Source organism: Bos taurus, chromosome 12 (genome assembly GCF_002263795.3).
Source record: "Bos taurus isolate L1 Dominette 01449 registration number 42190680 breed Hereford chromosome 12, ARS-UCD2.0, whole genome shotgun sequence".
NCBI classification, from domain to species: domain Eukaryota; kingdom Metazoa; phylum Chordata; class Mammalia; order Artiodactyla; family Bovidae; genus Bos; species Bos taurus.
Window position 1 is genome coordinate 74,428,193 of NC_037339.1, and position 26,195 is coordinate 74,454,387.

Below are 26,195 nucleotides of genomic sequence, written 5' to 3' on the forward strand. Positions count from 1 at the left end.
TCATCTGTTGGGCCAGGGCAAACGTGTTTTACTGAGTGAAGTTTTCTTGGCGACAGAAAAATTTGCAGAGAAAAAGATTCTGTGTGCAAGGTCAAGATCTTCAGTGTTCCTCATTTCCTTTTCTCTCGTGGAATTTATGCTCTAGAATAACAGATAAGATACAGAAATAAATCGTCACTATCAAGGTAATCTGTGCCACATAGGAGGTATAAGGTGCTTTTCCAGGAGATTAGCTGTTGTCCAAGTGAGTCAGGGAAGGCTTCCTGGAGGAGACAGCCTCTAATGGGCGTATGAAGGAAGGGCCAGACCGTGGTGCATGCATTCGGGGAGCACCCAGGCTGGTGTCCACGGAGCAGGGGGCAGAGTCCAGGAAGTACTCATGGGGGCACAGCTAAAATGTTTGAAGGACCCTGAATGCCACGCTGTGGATTCTGAGCTTTATTCAGAGTGTGGCAGAGAGCCATTAACTGTTTGAGAGCAGGTGAGTGATGGGGTGAGGCCCTGCTTGAGGGGGATAATTCTGTGAGCACAGCTTAGAGCTAGCACTGTGGGCACCCAAGAGTTGTGGAGGCACGAGCTGGAATGGTGGCAGTGAGACTTGGTGGGAGACAATGCCCTGATACAGGGGCAGCATCCTAAGATGGTGGGCAGGACTTGCGGAAGCAGAGGGAGAAACAGGGAGTCCATGAACTGAGGTCACAGGAACCTTCATGCTGTCAATGAGAACCTCACAGAAGGAGTGGGGAGGGAAGGAGATTGTTCTGGGTCATCGGAAGATTGAAGTGAAACTGCAGTGTCCTCGTGGAAGCGTAGGTCGTGGAGTACAGAGCTCAGTGTGCATTTGGGGCTCATCCGCAGAGGAGTTGTACCTGAGCTCATAAAAGGAGTTGAGATCCCTAAGGAAGCAAGTGTGATCTAGAACGTGGCTGACAGTACAGGCTTGGGGAATGCTTACAGTTGAGGGGATTTCCTAGACACACTCCCGCAGGCAAAGAAATCCAACATGAAGAGCATTTCAGAGGACAGGTGCTCCTTGGGACAGGTGTGTTGGCTTCTGGACATCTCCAGTTGCCTTTAGGTCTGTGAGAAGAGATTGGGATGTTCACTCTGCCCTAGAAATAACGCTGATCAGTGATAGCAGTGATAGCAAGGCTTCCCTGGTGGCTCAGATGGTAAAGAATCTGCCTGTTGTGCGGGAGACCCTGGTTTGATCCCTGGGTCGGGAAGATCCCCTGGAAAGGGGAATGGCTACCCACTCCAGTATTGTTGCCTGGAGAATCCCATGGACAGAGGAGTCTGGAGGGCTAGAGTCCACGGAGTCGCAAGGTCAGACATGACTGAGCGACTAACTCAACACAATGATAACAGTATGAATGTGTATCACTGTTTCCTGAGATGATAATGGAAGATAATGCCAGATCCTAAACAAAGTTCAGGAAAGCTGAAAACTGAGGAAAATGCCACAAGAGGCATTTTTGGAGCGTGGTGACCGGGCAGCTGATCAGCAAAGAACCAGAAGAGCAGAAAGTTAAAACATCCAGGGAGGGGGTGTGGAGAATTTAGAGCAACCAAAGGAGAGATGAAGTACGCAGAGGGGAGACAGGGTTAAGATAAGAGGGTGTCTGTTTGCCGGAAGGTGGGCTGGGAGGGCAGATGGTACCTGCTGTGCCTTGAAGCCTGAGGAGGCTGCAGTGGATAGACAGGCTGAGACCACCAGGGAGTAATCGTGTTTGAAAATGTGTAGAAACAGGTCTGATCCTGCTATAACAGGAAAGGGGGAAATCATCAGATATGTTTGAAGGAAGGTAGGTATAAGCTGAGGTTTAAATGCTTCTCCAGGGAGACTCTGAGAGACCTTTGCCTTGAAATGAATCTTACTCTATTCAAGGCAGCCATCATGGGGTGATGCCAACACACTGCATCGATCCCCAATTATTAATTAAAGATGAGCCTTGCATCATTGAAGGCTTAACTAAAATACAGTGGCCGCCACTGCTTTCTAAAGTGCCCTGCCGATGTTATTTGTTGTTCCTTTGTTATTTACTTGTTCTTCTTAGCTGTTCCCTTTATCTCACTGGGTTCAGCAAATAGATAATTCATGGGCCTAGAACTCTTTTTCAAGATCACAGTCTGTCAGTAGAGATGTTCACATGTGGAGTATTTTTAAAGCCTCCTTATTTGAGCAATCTCCATGCAGTTAAAACCCCTGTCTGGTAAGAAGTAGGTGTTCAATAAATGTTTGTGGGACACGATTCAGTGAAATATTTTATAACTGAGACAGGCCTTTCTAGAGATGATTATTAACCACGAGTTGTACTTACAGAAACGCATAGCCCATCATCCACCCAAATATACTCAGAAGTTTCTATCACAGACACAGAGAGAATTCATCTCTCCCCCCACCAACCAGAGATTGTGCACATTTGTATGAAATTGTCTTTTAGTACTGAAGAGGGGCCAGCTAAACCTTGACCCCTTCAGACAGAGCTCTTTTTTTTTTTTTTTTTTCATTTAAACATCAGAGAAGAGGTGTCGCTGATGAAGGCAACAGAGAGAGACCAAGGGTGAGATGCATCAACGAGGGAGTTATCTGGAGTGCCCTAACTTTTAAAATAAGTCTCAGTTGCTTAATTGCTGTAGGACAGAGCCTTCTGATTACATTCAGCTGCACAGAATGTACAGCACATCTCACAAAATGGATTGGCCTATTTATTCGCCCTTGAGGGCCACTTGAAAACTAAGTCAAAGATAAACATGCCCACAGTCCAGGCCAGAATGAGCTCTTGTAGCCATTGGAACAAGGTCATATTTCTGTAACCACATGGACTGCCCCACCCAATTTTGTCCATGAATAAAGAGGTTGTTCTTTCCAAGCGCATCTCAAAATCCCTCACCGGTTACTCCAAATGTTGGTTTCACTGGCTGCACAGACTCTTGGGAAGCTTGTTAAAAGAACAGATGACAGATTCCTAGGCCTCAGCCTCTCAGATTCCAACTTGGGACATCTGAGTTGGGACCCAGGAATCAGCATTTATTGCAAGACCACAGAGTGATTTGTACACAAATGAGAAAGAGACCTCCTGGCCCAGAGGTTAAGAGAGAATTCGAGCCCTGTGTTCATATTCTGGCTAGACCACAGACTAAATGGACAACTTCAGGCAAATTAAAAAATGTGTTTGAATATGTTTTCTCATCTTTGAAATGAGGGTAGTCATTTCCACTTCTCGAGGTGATGGGTAGCGTTATAGATTACACACATAGAGAACTGGGTTTGTTCTCTACTGTACAGAATAAACATTCAATTGCAGAATATTCACCCAGTATATTTCTCTGGGTGAACGTGAAGCTGGTGGGGACTAATCCCTACTGAATGCTATAGACCCGCTACACAATTCTGGAAAGAGGAGGGCTTCCCCATGACTCTTTCTGCAGTTTCTCCATGTCTTGGTATCACTCACCAAGAGTTCACTGTTTTCTCAGCAAAATGCAAGAAGGCTTTATATTCTACAGAATAATACTATACCAGACTTTTGGGGAAGACTTATATTTGATAGGGATGGTAAGACACTGGAGCATGTTACTGTGGACTAAAGGAATGTTTTTGCTTTGAAAACAGGAGGACTGGGCCACTTTCGAGAACTTTCATACCGTGTGTGTATGAAAGTGGAGCTCTTAGCCCAGCTCCCTGATCACCTGTGCCTTGAGATGTTTCAACAAAGATAAAGGTGATTCTGTCCCCACTCAGGCTGCTGTTAGGTCATTCAGACAGCAGGTAACTGGCTCACATGGGGACCAAACTCCTGAACTTACACTTTTGGAATGAATGAATGAATGAGCAAATGAATTTCCTCTGAGACCCTGATATACTCCCAACAGCTGCCAGTCCATTCTGGTCCTCTGGTCCCCGAGGAAAGGATGGTCCTTTGTTGCTTAGAGAATAAATAAGCAAAGATTTCTCCAAGGTGTTTCCTGCAACCACACGCTCCTTCCTTCCTGGAGGTAGTGACCCAGTTGCCTGTGTTGGAAGGCTCAATGTCACATGTCCGTTTTTTTCCCACTGAGAAGCCATCAACAGCAGAAGTATTTTCACAAGTTAGGTGCTTACTGGTGCTCCAGGTCATGAGATCTGGGTCACACACAGACAGGAGGAAAGAAGTGTGGAGCTGAGTCCATTTGATCTATACACAGGGAGCAATAATAGAAAAGTGAAAATTTTAAAAAGTGGGGGTGGAATGCAGAAAGAAATTTATGATACTCTGGGATAGAAGGTCTCCGTTTCAGCTCAGGATATCTACAAATCTTCCAATTCATTGTGAATCATTTTCAAGAGGCTCATTCTCTCTACTTAGAACATACTGATTAAAAGCCAACTGTGTGCCTGTCCGCAGATGCTTCAGAAAGCAAGAAAAACAAAGATGATTGATAGCCGGCAGTCGCACTGAGGTGTTAAGACACGCACATGCATACACATCTTGAACACACACGCGTGCACACAATGGAGAATCTGACTGTAACTCTGTTTGGATTAAGGGGCCCAGGCACTTACTGCTTAATCTGTGGCAGGAGAGAGGGAAAAGCCATCAGAGTTAGACCGACTGGGCCTGACTCCAATTGCAGGGGCCCCGGGTTGAGAAGGATGCCTGGATTTAGATAACTTCGAAGGAGAGCGGAAGACGTCCCATATCAAAGGAAACGGTTCAAACAAAAGCCAGTAGGAGGAAATGAGCTCTCATTGTGTGCACACATGGGGCTCCACAGAAAGGAAATTGCCTGATTCAGGACACTTCCGATGCCTCCTGAAGCTGCGAGGAAAGACGTGTGTTCCCACAACCCGAAGAAGGTGTCTTTCTCAACCCAGGGCTGGCCGCAGTGAAAAATGGGATTACAAAACGTATCCTTGGAAACCTAGACGGTATTTTCTTATGCCTCTCTTGATGCTCTTGGGTGTTTGGAGATAAGGAAAACCAGGGAGCAGACACATGGGTAAAGCTCATTCATTCTTTGGGGTCCATCAGCTGTCTGAGACATAGCCTGTGCCTTGCAGGGCCACCTCCTCTCCACAAGGCCTTTGTTGGCTCCCTGGGGTGAATCAGACCAACCGGGATGAGGTCCCATGATCAGTTCAGGCCCCTCTGTTACAGACAATAGTAGCATCAGCAGTCTTGCAGCCTGCTCTCGTCCATCTAAACTACAGTCCTGACCATGAGCTTTTGATTTCGCAGGATACAGCTTGGTCTTGCCTGGTGCTTGTCCTGGGCCCCATGGGGAACATAGATGTATATATGACATTCCCAGTACTCAAGGACTTCTTCATTCCAGTAAACAATAAGAAATAGGAATTTCCCTGGTCCCTGGAGACCCTGAAGTAGGGGTAAAGTGGGGCACCTAAGAGTTGTTAAAAAGGCATGGAATGAGCAGGACTTTTTTACTTTTCACCTTTGTGTTATTTGATTGACAGTTTGAATACAGTCAATCTTGAGTCTGTGAGATGCTACTGTAAGTGGCATGTATTACACAGTCATCCTCTGAAAGGGGTGCTGGTGGAAGGAGAAATGACAGAAGACTTCAGCAGGGCTCCAGGCCCAGTGCACGGACAGTCCGCCTCCCCCTGGCTGAGAGGATGCGCTCCTATGGAGGGGTCGCCATTGGCCTCCGCCTCGACCCCCATAGCTTTAGCACGAGCTCAGGCGTCCTCTCCTCCATCTGCCCACCACGTGACTGTCTGCAGCCACAGCCAGGAAGCAGGTGCGGGCAGTGGATGTTGGAGATAAAGTGGATCCAGGCCAGTGCTCCTTGAACACATCAGGTTCACTGCGCCTTAGGCAGATGGATTTCCAGTTCACTGTGGAGAACGGAAAATTAAGGCCCTTAAATTTCCTTAGCAATTGCTCTTTATCCCTTGGGTCCTTTATTTCTTTGGTCAGTCCATCAGTCAGCAGACCCCAGGTAAGTACCCAGATGCAGTTCTGGGTGCTGAGCTAGAAAGAGGTGTTAGCCCGGGCTCAGTTGGCTCATGTTCTAACCAGACTCAACATCAGCAAGGTCAGCACTGAGGACATGACGACTCAAGTAGGTGGAGCACAGTGGCAGGAAGAGTGCCTTTCTGGGGCAGTGGGGGTGGGGGAACAGGGCCGGGAAGGACTTTCCAAGAAGATACATTTGAATGGGGACCTTGTAGGGAGCACCCAATGACAGCCAGCGAAGAAGGGGGAGAAGGCTGTCACCATCTCCTCATTAGTGAGCTCCTTCTAATTAGTGGCTTCTGAGGCTTATCAAGGCTCATCTATAAACTAAAGCTAATAGGCAGTTAGGTTTTTGTTTCATTTTGCCTCTTTCCTCCTACCTTTCAAGGGAAAAACACATGAATTAAAGAGTTATTTTGCCAGCAAATAGTATAATACGGATGCACCGAAATAAGGCTATTTTATTCAGCATGGATAGGGCTAAATATTTAGGGAAATTTTTGTCCTGCAGCGTAGATCTTATTTTGTTATCATTCGTCAGAAGCAGCAGGGGAAAGAGTCAAAGTGAAGCTTCTCTACAGATGCCTACTTGTTCTCCATACACCGTCAAAAATGGAAGAAAAGAAACTGCACCCTTCTGCTCCACCGTGGTGTGCACTGTCTGCTGCCCTCCCAGCTGGCCAAAAGTGACAGAATCCAAAAAACACAGTTCGTCTCACATGACATTGGATAAAGGTGGTTTCAAAATTCCTCATAGTTTAAAGGCCTTAGCGTTACAGGGTTAGGTCCTAGAAATGCTTGTAAAATTCCAAAGCCATCCTTTAGTTGCGTTTGCTTTCTTTAAAATATTACCACATGCCCCAAGAAAAACCGCACTCGTGAAAATAGATGCAGCAAATTTAAGTTTACTCGTGTTTCAAACAGGTTGATTTTTTTTTTAAATCCTGAATAAACACAGGCTATCATTTTAAGAGCAACAAATTGAGAGAGACAGAGAGAAAAAGAGGCCAGTACCCAGGAATACTGCTGAGTAGATCCTGATCAGAAAGGGAGACATGCCGTCTGGTAAGGAAAATATGGAAACTAAACAGAGACAAGTCAACTTAAATTCAGGTTGATCCCACCAGCCATTGAAGTTCACTGAGAACCGTGAAACTTTGGCTTTTTCGTGTATTAACAGCGCTTTTGTGCCTTTGTTTTACAATGTAGACCAGCTGATAATGTGCCTTGTTCCTCACTGACTTTGCAATCTCATTCTTTGCCACAGATATAATGGCCTGTTTGTTTTGCCACTAATGCACACTGGCCAGAGAATCAGGCATTTGTTTTGCAGTGCTTGTTTTGAAGGAATCAGCTCTCGGTACATCTTTGCACTGCCCATAAAAACAGAAGCTTATCTGGGTGACAGGCACCCCAGGTAGACTTCCATTTATCCACTACTATAGAAAATGAAATTGAAACATAATAAAACTTCATTTCAATCTAATTACTGAAGAGCCCGAATTATAGACTATTCATAAAGATGTACACTTTTCTTAATTATAACGACATACAGCAATGTGAACCGGCCAAGACTATTTTATCTCATAATGACTCTTAAGAAGCGCTTATTAATGAAGAGATAAGAGTGATTTATAAGTAGTATTCCGGGTATTTATATCTAAATGAATAAATGAATGGTAATGAAATGTCTGAGACGTTTGTGCTCACAAGTAGGGTAAATATTCCCATTAGAATTACATGAAGATGGTTCATTTATTCAGCAAGCACGCATCCTCTACCCTTGTTTTTCACAAGTAGTTCAAAGGTAACCTTTAGCCTAGTCTGGGGGTGGCTTCGGCTCACAAGGGAACTCTGATCTGTAGGTGGTGGCTGCCTGCCTGGAAACTTGCTTTGAGAAATTTTAAACTGCCAAGTGTAGACTCATGGGAAAAGCACTGGGATCAATTGGTCATGCCTGCCATGGACGAGGAAGGTGGGGAGGGGAGACCTGAGTGACATCCATTTGGTAGTCTGGCATAGGCCCTTCCAAGGTGTTGCGAAGTTGGAATCCTCACAAAAGTCCTCTCCGGAGTAGACCGCAAGGAGATCGTAACTTGCATGCCGCAGGTAACACTAAATTTCTGGGTGTCTCCAAAATCCAGCACTTGAAAGTTCTTTGTACAAGGCTGGTATCCGTGGACCCATCCTAACTCACTCAAACCCTAAGGGAAAAATTAAGTTGCCTTGACTAAAGGTAGCTATAGAAAATGCACTTCTGTTTTTTCTAAGCTTGAGGAAACAAAATGATTTTACAACTCTCCTTTTCTCTCCTTTCTCCTGAAAGTGATATTAGGTGAGCCAGGGTGGTGGGGTTGGAGGCTGTTAACACAGGAAAGAGCCATTTGAGATGGGATTCTGATGTTTTGCTCTAGTTTAATTTGTAGTCATTTCTCTCGCTGTTTTTGAAAGAAAGTGAACAAGTGCTTATGTCCCTCCACTAAAACAAATCAGGAATTCAGGGCCAGGTCCACAGAGCAGCACAATTTTCTTTGATTTCTAGGTTAAATAACAGATAATGAATAGAGCAGAAGAAGGGAACTAACTCTTTTAAAGCTCTTGCTATGTTCTAGGCACTTTGACAATTACTTTCAAAACATTAATTTTTTTTTCTAATTTAATGTGCCCTGAGAGAGACGTATAATACTGCCTCATTTTACAAATTAAAAAAAAAGTGAGGTTTAGAGCATTTAGACTGTTAGTTCAATATGGAGCTTAAATTGCAACCAGCCTCTAAAACTGGCTGAAATTTCTGTTTGGAGTTCAAAGTTTAAACATAACCACTCATCCCAACATCCCAACTTTCAAACAGGACTTTGGCAGTGATATTTCAGGCATTGACTAATAAGAATTTTAGAGCTTTAGCATTTTGAGAGCCCTCAATCAATGTTGGTTACTATTATTTCTCTTTATCTGCCTACACATACACATAATCATATATATACATATATATTCATGGGCCAATGCCTGTTGAACTTCAGATGTTTATGGCGAACCACTTTGCCTCATTATTTCAAAAAGAAAAATGTGAATGCCTACTCTTTACGTTAGAAAATGATCTAAACCTCGAAAGGGGAAATTTTTATGGGAGGAAAAGACTGTAAAGTATACAATAAAATCAGCAGTGTGTATAAGGAACCAGAATATCATCCTGACATTTTATACAGTATGTAAATTGCACTTCTAATCCAGGGGAAGTCTGCTTTGAGTTAAGCACTGTGAATAAACTCCTGTTTCTAAAATTCTCTGTCTCTGTCTTCTGGTGGGAGGGGGCAGTGGGGTTGGTGGTAGAGAGGGAATTTTTTTTTTTTTAATCTGAGAAGGCTTTTTATTAATTTCTTTTGCTGAATTTTTGACCCTGTAAAGAAAAAGAGAGCTATTGTACTGAACCACACCACAGGACAGGCTCTCCCCCAGACGGGATTTTTTCCTTCCTGCTGAAGGACACAGATACCAGCTTTATGAGCTGGTTACAGTCAGCTTTATCGCAAAGCCAGTAGATTTTCTTAATATACTTATTGCTGTTCTGTAAATAGCACGGGGGCAGTCGTGAATCCGAATACTTATGGGGTCACAATGAGACTGATATTTGATAATCTGGGGAAGACAGTGTTGAGTAGCCTAAATAATGAAAGTTGTAATTGGAAATCTTCCTTTTGTGCAGGCTGACACTCTCCAAACCAACCCTTTGAGTACCTATTGTCCACCTCTGAAATTTAATGAGATAGTGCATGCTGGAAGCACTTTATTCACCAGATAAAATTCTGTGTAAATGACAGCTGATGATATTAATGAGAATAATTATATTGAGGCTTTTCACTAAGACATGAAGAGAGCTTTAAGATTGCCCACCATGTCTTTTTTAAAAAGATGATTCATTAAAAACTGCCGTCTGCTTTATTCTGTTTTTTATATTCAGCAATATTAGGAGGAACAGGAACCTGAATCCTGGCTATATGTTAATACAGAAGCCCTCAGAGAACACGCTATTTGTTTTTCCTTTAAAATAGTTTGCTGCCCTGATTTTTAAAATTCCAAATTGTCTTTTGATTGGATTGTCTTTTGAAAGAGGGACCAGAAAAAGAGATTCATAAGGTCTAGGACAGAAAACCTCTCGCTTTTCATTCTAGAAGAACGTGACTATGGTTCTTCTCAGAGCTCTTAAGGAAGGCATCGTTTCTCTCGTATCTGTTTCTCTTGTTGATCAGTTGACGTTAATGATACATTTTGGGATACGCATCTGTGAATTCAAATATAAAGTATCATGGATTTTGAGGCAGTGGTGTTGCTTATATGAAAAATGTTTAGAACTCGAGATGTTTCTTTAGGTTCATTCATAAAGTCAGATAGCTTTAAAAAGCAATTAACAATGCCTCCCTATATTTTAGTCACGTTTTTATTTAGTGGCATTATTTTTGTTTTAAATAGTTTGTAAGCAGTTTAATATTTTGGATCTGCTGACTGATTGCTTTGCTTGTAACTTTTAACCCCCAAACCTAGGTGGACCCATACCTAGAACACATTTAGTTTCAATCAAAACATATATAGCAAATCCTTCTTCACACTTTCTCAACCGAAAATATTCTATCATCAGACAGTCTCATTCTAGGTTTCATGTTTTTATGTTGCACTGGAAACAGTGTTTCTTGGCAAACGTTTCTTCCCATATTTATTACTCCTGGATTTAACGTTTAATTCTTTATTCTTTGCATAACAACTTACTCTTCATAATACTTCATAGTCATGTTTGACGCTCTTGTACTTGATTGAATAGCTTAGTTGATTAAAGCATGAAACAGTGATTATGGGGCCCTGATACCGCAGACTTACGCTTCATTCCAAACCTTAGCCAGCAATCCTTCTAAAATACATGCTCCAAGTCCCTAAAGAGACCAAACCGTAGCCAACATCTTTAGCCATTTGAAACCCAAAAACAAGTTCCCTACTGCTATTAAGAAAAGTAAAATTCAGAGGCCTTTTTTCCCTTAAGAAACCCCTCTCTTTTTATCTAAAATCTTATTGAATCAAAGGAGGTGATGAGACAGTGGAGCCATAGCCTGAATGTCATGCTTAAACTGTCTCATTTGGTGCTTCCATTAGTTATGTCTTATTATTAGAAATAATAACCAGCAGTTATAATGTAACATTTTTATTCCCAAGTTCTATGAAAAGTGCTATGCAAATTTTACTATTATTGGAAAGCTGCAATTTGCAAGCCATTGTCACTCTGTTCATTCTTTCCTTTAATCTCTTTTCTTAAAAGTTGGCCAGCCCCTCTACCACTACCCACTCACTGTGAGTTTGAATTATTCAAATTAGCATCAGGTTGTTGAAATACTAAACTGTATTTTAGCTTGTGACTTATTTTTCAGTAACACTGATTATTATAATTTCTACTGATCAACTTGGACAACAGTCTATGACATATGATATGCTTATTATCTCATCTAACTGGGCAAAGTTCACAATCATGAAAGTATGTCCAGACTTAGCAAAAGAATGTAATTTCTCTATCTTGCTACTTTCTTGCATTTGAGGCTATTCAGGCTGGGAAGTGTACTTGCAGCTTATACATGATTGTCCCTAGATTTTCGTAACATTTGACCTATTGTTCAGGAAGTTACATGTTTGCAAGCATAAAAGCCCAGGGGGCATTTTTAGAATTTTTGTCTTAAAATATTTTTTGTTTTGTTTTCTGGTAATAGAACATTTGCTTCCTAAAGAAAAAATATAAAATATTTATATCACAGAAGAAGTGTTTGGATCTGATATTCTACATGGTTAGAAAACGTGGTTATTAAGAGCTGATTAATGTCCGATGATATGAAGATACCATCATTTATTTAGCATTTCCTGTCACTTAACATTTACGTTGTTTAAGCAAACTGTTTGTTCTCATAAATCATGCTGTGATTAACATCCTAATACATAAATATTTAATCCCGATGCCTAATTTTTTTCCTTCAGAATCTGTCTCTAGTGGTATTCCTGGGAACTGCTGTAGTTTTTGATCCAGTACATATTTGAGAATATTTTTCACTTTCTGGCAGGAAATAGAATATGATTGAGTGTATTTATTTGGAGTAATACATTTTTCACTCAAAATTCAGTAGAGATGTTTCTATTGACTTTGATTAGTGTTTTGTACTGCCCAAGAGAAGTCAGAAGCCAATGAGTTCATTTGTAGCTAACTCTTTGGGGGGGAGGGCAGAAAGGCTAATAATTTTAGAAATCTCCCTTTATCTCCATAATTGCTAGGATGTTCACAGGCTTTTTATTAATTTGCCTCGAGCACCAAATTCTCTTTGGATCTTCTTTCTCAGTTCCTTTCGGAACCTCCCAAGACTTTGTTACCTGTACCTTTTAAGTATTGCTCCTATTTCGTTTCCTTCTCACTCACTCTCTCTCTCTAAGGCATTAATAGTTCTTAGGTTGGATCTTTGTTTTCTCACCTCCATAGCTGTCACTAGCTTTCTGATCATTTTCCTCTTTGTCCTCTTTGAATGTGTTGCATGAATATGTCCGGTGTATTCTCCACCTCACTGATTCCATTTTGTACACTGACGGTGCTCTTCAGTGCATAAAATTAAGTTGTTGTTTTTTTTTAATCTGCTATTGAAATGTTGGTTTACTCAGATTCCTTTCTTACGTCAACCAACTACTATTTTTATTTCTGGATAGCTCTCAGTCCCTTTTAAGTTCAGTCTGTTGTCTTTTTTTCTCATCTTTCCTTTTTTAGTTCATGTGTCCATGAAGAAAGCATGAATTTTACTCAACTTTACTGCAAACACAAAGCAAGATGGTATCTTAATATTTCCCACTTTTTTATGATAAACCTTGAGCGTTCCATCTTGATCTTCGTTTTAGTTTGCAAAATCTTTCCATTGGTCTCATATTGGATCTTCCTTACAAGTCTAGTTTTTTGCCTTTTTTTTTTTTTAATTCATTTATTCATCTTGAAGGAAGTCTGCTCAGGCTTGTTTCTTTTTATTCAACCAGGGCAGAGAAATCTGTGTTTATGGCTCGTCACTTGCCACCTGACTGTCGATAACGTCTCACCTCAAACATGAAGTAAAAGATTCCTTGATGTCAATTTGATGGAGTTCCATGGTGGTACAGCTTCAGTACAGGGCGGAGGGGGTTCTGGTCAGGAGCTGCCTGGTAGGGATATGTCGCCTCTGCTCAATTTCTTGTTATGAAGGTTACTTCTGTCTACCCAGCTTTTCCGTGTTCTCAGCCTGTATGCGACGTATCCAGCCTGGCCAAGCCTCACTGCTGTTGCTGTTTCTATGGCACAAGGGAGTCTGATCAGTGACCTGTTGTTTTCTGGTTTAATATAACTCCTGGGCAAAAGCTGGGGGTTTTCAGTATAGTAGTAGCACAGACTTCAAAACATGTGTCTGATATACTTTCCTTGTTTCTAACCCTGCTGAAAGTTTTCTTTTTCCCCATTTCTTAAATCAACTGTTAGTTATTTTACTGGGGATTTTGTGGGGGAAGTTAGATAGCTACTTGCACTCAAGCTGACACTGAACCAGAAGCTTCGCGTCACCACCAATTGAAACCATAAAAGATCGGCTTTTTGTTGTTCTTTTTTGTTTTCTTTGTATGCATTGTTTTTTTAATTCTTCAAAAGACATGCCTGCCTGTTGTTGCTGAATAATTCACCTATATTTTCTTTTGCCATTTTGTGGATTATCTTTTTTAATCAAATCAACATAGAATTTATTTTGAGGAACGGTATGAGTTTACAAAATAATTTTTTCTTTTCAGTTTTTCTAAACCTTTTTCAATATGAATAAGGCATCTTTTCCCATATGCAGTACTTATTTTGGATCCTGAGTTCTTGGTGAACTGGGGTCTCTCTCGAGATACTTATAGTCAGTTTCATTGATTGAGCTATCTGTTCCTTCGTTAGTAACAACCTGTTTTGATTGTTTTAGATTAATAGCATATGTATCCATCTACTAGTGCTGATTCCATATACTGTGATTCTTTTTCAGAAATTTCTCTCTGTCCTCATCTATGTCTTCTTCAGGTAAATTTCAAAATCATTTTTAAGTTCTTTCCCATAATCATAATAACCTCTTCCAGCAACAAAAAAGTCCTTTTAATATTTTATTAAAATCATGTTGAATCTATAATTTTGTAAGATCTAATATTCTTAAATGATAAGAACGCACTAATCTAAAAATCTCTCAGTTTTATTCACTTATTACTTTATATCTCCAGATAGTTTGTTAATTTTTATATCTGTCTAAAACACTTTCAGTTGGCATTATTCCCATTTGTTTTATGCAGCTATTATAAATGGTATATTTTTCTTTTTTGTATTCTACGTGATTATTGCTGTGCTGGAGAACAAGAAGACTATTGGTTCCATTTAACTCTATTTAGTTATCTCATTTCTGGCAGCTCAACAGAACTCACTTTTTCCTAGTGAGAATTAAATTTAATTCTCTTGGATTTTCTAGGTATATAATCATATCATCTGAAGATAATGATAACATTTTCTCTTCTTTTCCAATAGTTATGCCATATATTCCTGTTATATATTAAGGTATTGGCTGTTGTGTTTCCTGACTGTTTGAAAATTTTGAACAGCTGATCTTCTGAAACTTCTCAAAAGCAAATAGTTAGTGACAGATGTTTCTCTCTATTTTATATCCTGCTATGAATGCAGGCTTCCCCAGAGAATTTTCAACTAATAATGCAACCAGCAGTAGATATTTCATCTTGCTAACTGAAAGTTCAGACCCTTACACATCTCATAAATATTAGTTTTGATGTATTAAAAACACAGTTCAGGCTAGTACATTTAGACTGCACAAAAGTTTCCTTTATAGAAAATATAACATATATACATTTAAAATCAAGAGAATCTTTTTTTTTGGTTTTGTCTCATTTATCCATCTATCCATTTTATCTACTCAACAGATATTTATTGCATCTTGTAATTAAAATAACGAAATGAAAACTACTCATCCCAACCATAGGGAATCTCAGCTTAGACTTATTTGGGATATATAGTTTGTTCATAGTAGTGTACCCTCAAACGTTCATGACTTGATTAAATGATATCAAGTGGAAACATATATAGATATTAAGTTCACATTATATTCTAAAAATTTCCTTATGAGTTAAAACCTCTGACACATGAGTAAAATCTACCATCACTTGTGTATCTCGTTCATTTGTTACCAAGGAAATTAAATGTGTTCTAAGTTTACTAGTTTTCACTCTCATTAGAAAAAATCCTTAAGCTAATCCTCCCTTTAAGGAATAATGATGCACAAAAATTTTCTTTTTACAGTTACATCATACTTCTTTTTATACTTATTACAGAAATTATCAGATAGTGTTTTTTTAAAAGTTTACATTCTAGAAAATGCACTAGATTTTTTTCCTTAGGGGTTTTTCCAATACAGTTTTTTCAAGCATATAGAAGTTTGGTTGATAAATGTTGCTGAGTAAGAAGCATTTAGATATCTAGATTAAAATATTGTAACACTGAATCATTTCCAAATTTGTTAACATTTGTGATTTCCCTTTGAAAAATCACAATTCACACCTAGAAATATGAAAAAAAAATTCCAATTTTTGAAGCATGATGAAGGATTTTGTTACATTATGTTTGGAAGGGAGGCATTTAGCAAATATCAGGAGTAAGTAGCTGATGAAAATTTTGGTTATAAAAGTTTAAGATAAAAACTAACATTATTAACTTACTCTAACTTATCTCTGTAATAGCCTCTGAAAAACATATGCCTCAATACTTTTTCAGTCTAAACGTTTGATTTAAACTTAATTTTGACTTCTTTTGACCTTAAACCTAGTCCCCCATTCTGTCATGTTTAATTCTTATATGTGTGGGGATATAAAATGATCTGCAATTCCAAATCTGCTTTTTCGTTACCATATTATCCTTAGTCATATTGTAAATTCCTAAGAAAAATAGTTAATTTGATGGATTTCTTAAAGCAAGATTATCTCTTGTCCAAGTGAACAAATTACAGCTGAAACGCAATGGACACCACTTCTCAGCGACATGAACAGTCCAAGTGCTTTTGACTAGCTCTGATTTTATAGGAGATGAATTGGTACATTAGATTGCCCAGCCCCAAAGGTAACACCAAGTCCAGAGTACACCCCCATGATCATTTTAGGCAAGTGAATGGCCTGGAAAAGCTTTATTTTCTTTGAGGAGGGTTAGTGATTCAGATGAAATCTTTCGCTGCAATGAACTTTGTGTTCCTGCTGCAGTTAACAAACTAAACCCCACTGGATCACAGGTCCCTAAAGATTCCTCTCACTACTAGGCAAGAAACACAATCCCTAGATGTTAAAAGTAGAAGTAGCAGCCCAGGAGACCCTGTCCTTCAGTATTTCTCAAGTTTTTCCATTGAGGCATCATGATAGCAGAGGAGAGAGGAGTTGGTCTCCTGAGGCTTAGAAGGACTGACGGAACAGGTCTCCTTATTTATTTGAAGTCTTCTAAATCTTGTCTTCTCTGTGTATGTATGTTAGTTGCTCAGTCGTGTCAACTCTTTGCAACCCCACTGCCTGTAGCCCACCAGGCTCCTCTGTCAGATTTTCCAGGCAAGAGTACTGGAGTTGATAGCCATAATTGATATGGGTTGAATGGGGGGACATAGTTGATAGCCCCTCCTTCTCCAGGGGGATTGAACCTGAGTCTCCTGCATTGCAGGCAGATTCTTTACCATCTGAGCCACCAGGGAAGCCTATATATATATATATGTTCTAATATTAAAAAATAACTTTAAATGACTCACCCTTTTTACCCCCAAACTTTTAAAGTAAAATCAATGTTTCCGTAAACTACACTGCATGTTTACCTTTGGCCTCGTAGCTGCTCACAGTTTGAAAACCACTGCTTGGTCGTTTTTTTATGACTGAGTAAACTCACCCCCAAATCTCCTGGCTCACATGTCACTGTGCAAAAGCTCTTCTGACTCCCAGCCCTACCCATTTTCTGACAATTAGGCAATTAGGCTACTCCCAAAGGGCAGGCAAGTACATTTCAGAGACTCTTTATACTTTTCCACTTTGGAAAAAGAGATGCTGGTTGCCCTTTCCTTCTAGAAACTGCCTGGAATCTGATGAACTAGCTGTGTTTTGGGTGGGTAATGAGAAGAGTTGAGCTAATTATCCATAGTTGGTCCATAGTCTACCCAGGGACTTGTGCATTCAAACACTCCATCTTCTTTCTGACGTGTGGTAAGCAGAGTGCTTCTCTTTCTGAAGGTCACCATTGGGTAACCTAAAGCATCCACTTAGGTAAGCGGGCTTCCCAGGTGGTACTGGTGGTAAAGAAGCCACCTGCCAATGCAGGAGCCGCAGGAAATGCAGGTTCGATTCCTGGGTCGGGAAGATCCCTTGGAGCAGGGCATGGCAACCCACTCCAGTATTCTTGCCTCGAGAATTCCATGGACTGAGGAGCCTGATGGGCTATATGAAGTCCATGGGGTTGCAAAGAGTCAGACAGAACTGGATCAACTTAGCAACAGCAGCAGCAGCAAGACAAGCCAGAGGGAACCCTTAAAACTGCTGGCCTGGGGACAGGGATCTTTTTTATCAGCTTTCTTTGGACATATCGGAACTACCATTTGGGAAGCTCGATGAGACCTGGGAATAGCTGTTAGCAGAGCTGACGAGGAGTTATAGTGCCAGGCCCAGGGAAGAGCGTGGAGCCAGGCTTAATAAATGTTTGCTGCTGCTGAGTCATTCTTCCTGGAAAAATCGGTGCAGACAGGGTTGTCTCTGGCCAGGGCTGCAGGATTGCCACTGGTCTTCATTGAAGTTTCCAGCATCAGTGGCCACCTTCCCACCATTGTTCAGGAAGGACCCTGGGAATGAAATCCTCACACTGGTGCCCTGCTTTAAGTCTTCCAAATGCTTTCATGGACAGCTGATCAGTAGAGTCTTGGCAACAAAGGAATGGGGCAAAGGAAGTCTGGATTTTAAAGGCTGGCCCAAGGGCACGTGGTTGTGTAAGCTGCGATGTCTTTGACTCTCAGTATCGTGGATTTGGGTAAACCATCCGTGTCTCCCTTAGACGCACACTGATGTTCAATCCTGAGAAAGACATTCTGACTGCTGCCAGGAAGACCCATTGCAATAAGCAAAACCCCATTTACCCATTTACTTCTACACATAAAGTTTTATTGTCATCATAAAAATTCTTTCCAATTTCATCTCTGTTAGAGACTGCATTAGGAAAATAATATTTTAATTGTAAAAGCTTTACTTTGTGGTCAAGTTGCTTTTTTATACATAGTGTTAATGACCAAAAAAAAAAAAAGATTTGGGTACTGGAATAGGCAAAGACTGTTAAGTGGGTAGGCATAGGATGATCTGCGTATCAGAGAAGGTGTTATTCAGACTCCACCTTTTTTTTTCTCTCTTATTTTATCTTGTCACGTTTGGTTTGATTCAAAGCCATTGGTTCTGTTTGAGAAGGAGGTCAGACTGGTTTCAGGAATAACCAGCATTAGAAGAGCAGTTGAAGCGTGCACGTGGGAACGCAGGTGATAAAATCATTTTGAAAAATAATGAACAGGTAACTCGAGAGCTTGTCGTGAGGGTGGTATCACAGGTTATACCAGGCTATTAATTTTCCGACTCAGCAGTACATCTCTTAAAAAAACACCTAAAGGAAAATGGATCTGTTTTGGAAAGAAATGCCATGGGCAGAGAACAACTGAGGAGCTGAGGGACGTCCACAGGTTGGGTAGACCTGGGAAAGCAAAACTACTTAGACATTTAAATAAAAATTGTATGTCTGGAAAATAATGTGCAAAACATGTAGTTAAGAGACCAGTGTTTAGTGTACATACTTTGAAACAGATGCCTAAGGAGTTCTTGGTTTACCTACAAAATACCAAAGCACCCACCCTGTCTGGTGTCTGCTTGCTCGTTTGTCGAATGACTGAGCGACCGCCATGTCAACGAGGGAGCACAGAGCTGGACACGGTGTCGTCCTAAAGTTTGGCGGTTTGCTCCTCCATTCCCCGGAAGGCAGGAGAGCCTTTGTCCATTCCTCAGTCTCCCCTTCCATAAAATGGGAAGAAGCACGTTTGCCACCCCAGAAGTTGCCCGTGACTGGGAGCGGTTTGGCACGTGACCCGTTTTTTCCTCTCCCCGTTTCCCTGTGGCACTCCTCCGAGTGGTGGCCCGGTGTTGCCATGGTGACATAGCACAGGGTGACGTTGCTTAGAAATAATGACAACTGGCGGCAGCAGGGAAGCAGCGCCACGGTGGTGATTAGCCTCCAAGGAGTGCCCTGTCTGGGCAGAGCAAAGCAAAAGGAGGAAGGAGGGGTTTCACAAGTCGTGAGCCGATGCCACCTCCCTCCAGCAATTAGCAGTTGTCACCCCTGATAATGCCCAGCCTCAGCATGCTGGACGTTTTTATAGAATATCCCTTTGGTTGCCAGATTTATCCTTTTTTTTTTTTTTTTAAATTACTTAGAACCCCAAGTTGTAAGCACAGTAAAGTATTTGTTGTCCATTTCGATTCCAGCAGTAAGCTCAATTTCCTGAGAGATAAGGGGAACTGTTGACTCCCACCGTCTTTTGTCGCCTGCTTTGTACTTGGGACTTGAGTCATGCCTTGTCAATGGCGACTTTAAAAAGTGTGGCAGGAAATTGATTTTCTTTTTTTTAACTTCTAGGGTGAGTGAAATGACAACAAAATTAAAATTTTATTTGAATAGATTGGTCTCTCCCTGATCCTGAATTCCTGGGTTCGGTTTTTCAGCTGAAGTTGAATGGTGCTCTGTAGGGAAAAGTTTTGGGGGTTAGATAGTAATGAGGTACTATCACCTGCATGCCTGACGCTGCTGGTATCTTTCCCACAAGGCTCAAAAAAATAAGTAGCATTCTGCATCCTTCTGGAGCCTTCTGAACCCTGGGAACATCCAATCCAGACACCCCCCGTGTCTGGTTCTGTGATTGTATTCCCTGAAGTTAGTGGGATGTGATTGGAAGTGAAAAGAAGTTGGTGGGCTGGAAGGATCTTCCCAGCAGAACCTCCCTGGGATGGATTCAACACCGGCTTGCAAAAATCAAGAAGAATGGGTACCTAGCAATGGCCGTTACTTAAGGGGACCAGGGCAGAGGAAAATCTACTGTCTCTAGTTTGCCTTCAGAGATACGTTTAACCCCAGGGTATCCTGTGTTGATGGTCTCTGCGTGCGTGCTAAGTTGCATCAGTCGTGTCCAACTCCATGGACTGTAACCTGCTAGGCTCCTCTGTCCATGGGATTCTCCAGGCAAGAATACTGGAGTGGGTAGCCATGCCCTCCTCCAGGGGATCTTCCCTACCCAAGGATCGAACCTGTGTCCCTTATGCCTCTCCTTCATTTTTAGGCAAGTTCTTTACCACAAGCACCATCTGGGAAGCACCATGTGGCTCAAAAACTGGGCCTTCACTTGCTGGAAATACCAGGGTCTCTTGGAGCCCAGTCTTACCAAGCAATAAATTCACTTCCACTTTTAGCAATCTTTATTTATTTATTTTGCTGAGAACCTTCAGGAACCAGTAGTGCTTCCATTCAGAAAGTTCCAGACCCCTCCTTGAGGTCTGAGAGCAGAGCAGCTCCCACCAGCACAGCATGAAGACAGGACTGGGAGTGTTGCTGAGTTCCTGGTGCATGGTAGCGCTCTACGTGCTGTTCTGGTGGGAGAGAGAGCATGAAGAAGAAGAACTAAACCCCTGGGGTCCTGAGACCTAGATCTGTGTGCTTTCTGCCACCTGGGACTGCAGTGTTTAATACCTGCTCCTTCCTGGGTGCTGAGTACAGAGCCTGCACAGAGCCTCCTTGAATCTGAACTCTGGTGCAGGAACACAAGAGCTCCCCAAAGACCCCTCCCCTTTCCCTCTATTCTCCCCTCCCCAGCCCCACCAACACACACACGCCCTTGCTCCTGTTAGATCCCTGGGCTCAAATGGCCTGGTAACAAATCTAGGCCAAACCCAGCCGGGCTGATAAGATTTCCAGAAGAGGTCCTAAAAATACATTTCTCCTTAAATCAGCCTTGCCAATGACCGTGCAGTCACAGAACATTAAGGGCAGAAGTGGCCTTAGAAATTGTTGCACCCTCTCGTTTTTAAAGCTAAGAAATCAGAGTCCCAGAGAACTAACAGCAAGAACAACAGTGGCTGAGGGATGTTTCAAATCACATCATGAAGAGGGAACAAAGCAAATTATACAGGCGATACAAACTGTGAGCTGCATAGTATGTTCTTTTTACTTATTTGTCTATTCAGCCTTTCACTTATTCAGCAAATATTTATTGTGTACTTGCCCTGTCCTGAAGTTTTGATGTTGCCCTAGATGGCAGGGATACAGACAGACCCTGCCCTCAGAGACATCACATTGTGCTTGAGGGAGAGCTTGAGCAGATAGGTAAGTAAATATGTTGAGTGTCAGACAAGGAATAGGACTTTGGAAGGGAATAAAGCAGAGTGAGCTGGAGTGAGGGGGTAGGACTGATGCATTATCACATCAGGAACTTGGCAGCTCCTGCTCTCAGGTTGCTGAGGGCAGGTGGAGAAATCGTGTATTTCAGAACAAGTTCACGCTGTTGCACTGAAGTGGTGCTTCCTGGGCTGTTTGACACCTGTGGCTTTATCTCTCTACCCTTGGGGGACATCTCAAGCCCCACCTCAGCTGGTCTCAGCCTGTACCATATCTCTTCCCGGACTGAGATATAAAGGCCAGAGTAAGAACTACTCTACTCCATCTGCCTGCCTTCCAGCCGGAGACCAGTCTGCTGCCCTTGCTCCCCTCTTCTATTTGCCCCAGTCTCAGAGCCTTCCACCCCACCCTGGCCAGTGCCCAAGTCGCTCCTCCTCCTTTGGGTGCCTCTTCTAGCCCAAACCCCGTCCTGCCATTTTCCCATGCTCCCGTGCGTTTCTTCTTCCACTCAGAAGACTAAGGAAATGGGGGAGAGTGATGGAGAAGCAGGTTCTTGCCTCGCTCCTGGGGCTCCACAGAGGGTGGCTTTACGATGCTGTGAGCAGATCTCAGATTCACAAAGGTCGCTTCCCTAGAAGCCCACCGGTGATCAAGGGCCATCTGCCTGCTGAGCACCAGAGTTCAGAATTCTCCTGGCTGCTCCATGATATTCTTGCAGCCCCAGGTATTCTGGGGAGCCCCAGACACTGAGCACCTTGTTCCCCAGCACCCTCCTCCCCCTGTGCTAAACTGCCATCTGCAGAGGCAGTGGTGACATCTGCCACCACCAGTTGTCCACATACCCTTGATCTCGGGGCACTGATCATTTTTGACTGCTCAGTCCACCCTGAAACTCTGCATGTCTCTCCCATCACCTGGATGTAACACTCTTCAGAAAACCCTTTGTCTCATATTACTCTTTTCCTCTGGTTCCACCTGCTCCTCTTCTTTCTGTCATCTCTAAATAACTGAACAAAGTGTCTTTGACCCTGTCCAAATCTTTCTTTTTTCTCTCCTACGTATATGCGTGTGCTAAGTCGGTTCAGTCATGTCCGACTCTTTGCGACCTAATGGACTGCAGCCCGCCAGGCTCCTCTGTCCGTGGGGTTCTCCAGGCAAGAACACTGGAGTGGGTTGCCATTTCCTTCTCCAGGGGATCTTCCTGACCCAGGGATTGAACCTGTGTCTCTTACATTTCCTGCATTGGCAGGTGGGTTCTTTACCACTAACGCCACCTGGGAAGCCCCTCCTAGATTATACACACAGATGTAAATATTGTTATAAGTATTTCTCTTTTCTCTCTCATTTTAGCTGTTCTGTGGTGGTAGCTATCATTTCTATGAATAGTAATTCCAACTATATACCCATGACCACGACCTCTATGCCCCAGTTTCCAATTTGCCTCCTCTCCCCAACTTCCTTCCTCCTGGGCAGAGCATCACTGTCCTCCCGCTCACACAGGACCGCATTTTGAAGTCCTCTTTGACAGTTCCCTTCACTGCATTGCTCAGTCCTAATCCCGCAGGCTCCTCTGTCCATGGAATTCTCCAGGTAAGAATACTGCAGTGGGTAGGCATTGCCTCCTGCAGGGCATCTTCCTGACCCAGGGATTTTCCTGTGTCTCCTGTATCAGCAGGCAGATTCTTTCCCATTGGTATAAGTTTGGGCCTGAAGTGTTCCTTTTCTCCTGGACCCTTGCCAGAATCACCAACCAACTTCACCACCTGTGAGCTCTTCTAATTCTAATGCATCCTAAGTGATCCTCCAGCTGGGGACTTGTCTAGATCTCAAGCGCTCCCCAATATCTACATTACTAATGATCCTGATACTTTATAACAGAGTCTACTTACTCAGACTTACTCAGCACTGTCAACAGTGGAGATAGCACTGCCCCCTGTAGAGAACCTTGGAAATTTAAAGGAGCATTTCCCCCTCATCGTCCTAATGACCAAGCAACATCTCTGGAATGTAATGGGTGGAAGTAATGGATTTTGACATCTTGCAATGGATATGACTCTCTGGGAGTGAAAAACTAGTCTGTGTGTAGTGAGTGCTGAGTGTACAGCTGGACATTCACATAAGTAAAAATGCTATTCTGTGTAATCTGGGTCAAGATCTTAAAACTCTGTTTCACGTATTTGCACGAGTGTTTTTTTCTAATTGATTTTGTATTTTTTGGACAGCCGATAGAACTGAATTTTTCAAGAATGCAACTATGTAAATTGAGGCAAGATTGTTCTTTAACTTGTTAGGAGCTTTAACAGGAATTGTTTGGCCACATCACCTGTCACACCTACGTCAGTTTGCATTTGTGTGCCCATCACACAAGATAAGTTGTGGATATCCAGCACTTCATTCTGTCTTCTGATATACTTTTGCCTAAGCTTGGACATTCTAAAACACACATTTATTTTATAAATAGCTTTGTTGTTGTTCAGTCGCTAAGTCGTGTCCAACTCTTTGAGACTCTGTGGGTTGCGGCATGCCAGGCTCCTCTGTCCTCCATTGTCTCCTGGAGTCTGCTCAAATTCGTGTCCATTGAGTCAGCGATGCTATCTAACCATCTCATCCTTCGTGGCCCCCTTCTCCTTTTGCCTTCAGTCTTTCCCAGCATCAGAGTCTTTTCCAATGAGTTAGTTCCTCGAATCAGGTGGCCAAAGTACTGGAGCTTCAGCTTCAGCAACACTCTTCCCAATGAATGTTCAGTTGATTTCCTTTAGGATTGACTGGTTTGATCTTGCAGTCCAAGGGACTTTCAAGAATCTTCTCTACTTCCTTTGATATTTAGTTGTATTTCAGTTATGACAATATATTGATTTTTCTTAAATGTGTGTATGTTGGCTAGATTATGTATGATTTTCATCTGTTGGTAATAAAAGTTATGTTACAAAAATTTTGTTCAAAGGGGTAATTGGCCTTTGTACATGTACAGGCATATGAACAAGGCATTCGGCTGGTGATTACAGAAAGAGAGAGAAAAGGAAAAGGGTCAAGCGAAAAGCAGTCCTGGCCACCAGAGGCAGGAAATGGAAGTTCTGACAAAGGGTTCCCTGGCTTTCAGGCCTAGATGGCTTGATAATTAAACTGACTGCACCCACTGGGTCCTGGACTTCCAGGAAACCGGTAAGTGCTGTCAGTCTTAACTGGTATCTAATACAATTGCTTTTATTCTAATAAGAGTAGCTCCTAACTGAATTATAAATGTTTAGATAGAACACACAGGCATAGCAAAAAAAACGTAATTTGAATACAAGTATGTGTTGAATCTGTTCTATCTAGCTGTAGTTTCAGGAGTATATTTAGAAATCTCTCATCTTCTAACTGAAGAGGGGATTTTTTCTCTCTGTCCATTCCTGGAAATGACAATGAAAATGGGCTGGAAATGTTTGTGCAGGAAAAGGAGCTCTGGATTTTATGAAGTTTTCACTTGTACTGTAAGATACCAGGTCCAAGAGGAAACCTTTTCGTGGGGGAATTTCTCCTTTTATTTCTGTTATCATGAAACGTTGGCTTATCTGACTTACTCCGTGACCTTGAGTGCCCCAGTGTTTAATTTCCCCTATAGAAGTGGATTTGAAAGTATGTTCAAAAGAACAAGTATCCTATGAAATGAAGACATCACTGGTAGCCCGGGTTCTTTCCCTCCTTAGAATCAACGAGGGTTTGGAGGTAGTTTTTGAAGACCATCCATCAAAGGGTTGTCTAACATTCTCTGAAGGACTTCATACTTTGTACCACCTTCATGGAAAGAGGCTCTACTTTCTTTAAGCTACAGTTCATTTGCTTTGCAAAAATGTGTAACAGTGAATAGGAGTCATTTCCACCAGTGTGTGTGTATGTAGGAACACAGATGTAAGGCAAGTTGATATCTTATCTAGCACTGATAAGAGTTAGACACCAAACAGAGAGTCATTAAAATATACTAGTAATTATACTTTGGTTGCAGTACATCCATTTATGGTTTACTGCTGAGCACCTGGGAAGCCACATATATACTGCTAATTATATTTTGGTTACAGTACATCCATTTATGGCTTACGTATTGGTTGGCCAAAGAGTTCATTTGATGTTAATGGAAAAACTCAAATGAACATTTTTGGCCAGTGTTTTCAATCCTCATGATTCCAAACAAGGAAACCAAAGCTCAGAGAGCTTAGGTGACATTTCACAGCCATTCAGAGAAGCAGAGGAGCAACTGACTGGAATCCAGGGTAGAAAATTTCATTCTTACCCAAGTGTGTGTTCAGTCATTAAGTCGTCCCCGACTGTGACTTCATGGATTGCAGCACGCCAGGCTGCCCTGTCCTTCACTGTCTCCTGGAGTTTGCTCAGCTTTATGTCCACTGAGTCAGTGATGCTTTACAACCATCTCATCCTCTGTCGTCCCCTTCTCCTCCTGCCTTCAATCTTTCCCAGTGTCAGGGTCTTTTCCAGTGAGTCCGCTCTTCACAGCAGGTGGCCAAAATATTAGAGCTTCAGCTTCAGCATCAGTCCCTCCAGGGAATAGTCAGAGTTGCTTCCCCTTAGGATTTGACTGGTTCTTACCCATAATCCGTGCCAGAGTTTCAAAGCACGATTTCATTTACATTTCCAATATATTTTTTAAAAATCTTAAAGGTGTCTGGAAACAAAAATCTTTTTAGGGACAATCACTTTGGCTGCTGCCTTCACTGTCTTTCTTGGAAAAGTCAGTGAGGTTCTCTATGGCTTTG

The 26,195-nt window shown here is 42.1% G+C and overlaps 1 protein-coding gene across 14 annotated transcripts in view; it reads left to right on the forward strand.

Moving 5' to 3' along the window:
- The window catches only part of MBNL2 (muscleblind like splicing regulator 2), a 161,795-nt gene that overhangs the window by 17,406 nt on the left and 118,194 nt on the right, over nucleotides 1-26,195 (forward strand). For 4 of the 14 annotated variants that reach the window (XM_024999890.2, XM_024999891.1, XM_024999895.1 and 1 more), the window contains exon 2: nucleotides 14,006-14,040. The exons of 7 other annotated variants lie outside the window; for them this stretch is intronic. The gene's annotated coding sequence lies outside the window, so the exon portion shown is untranslated. Of the gene's footprint in view, nucleotides 1-14,005; nucleotides 14,041-24,415; nucleotides 24,607-26,195 lie in introns of all 14 variants that reach the window. 3 more of the 14 variants (XM_024999889.2, XM_024999894.1, XM_024999892.2) reach the window with 1 other exon arrangement.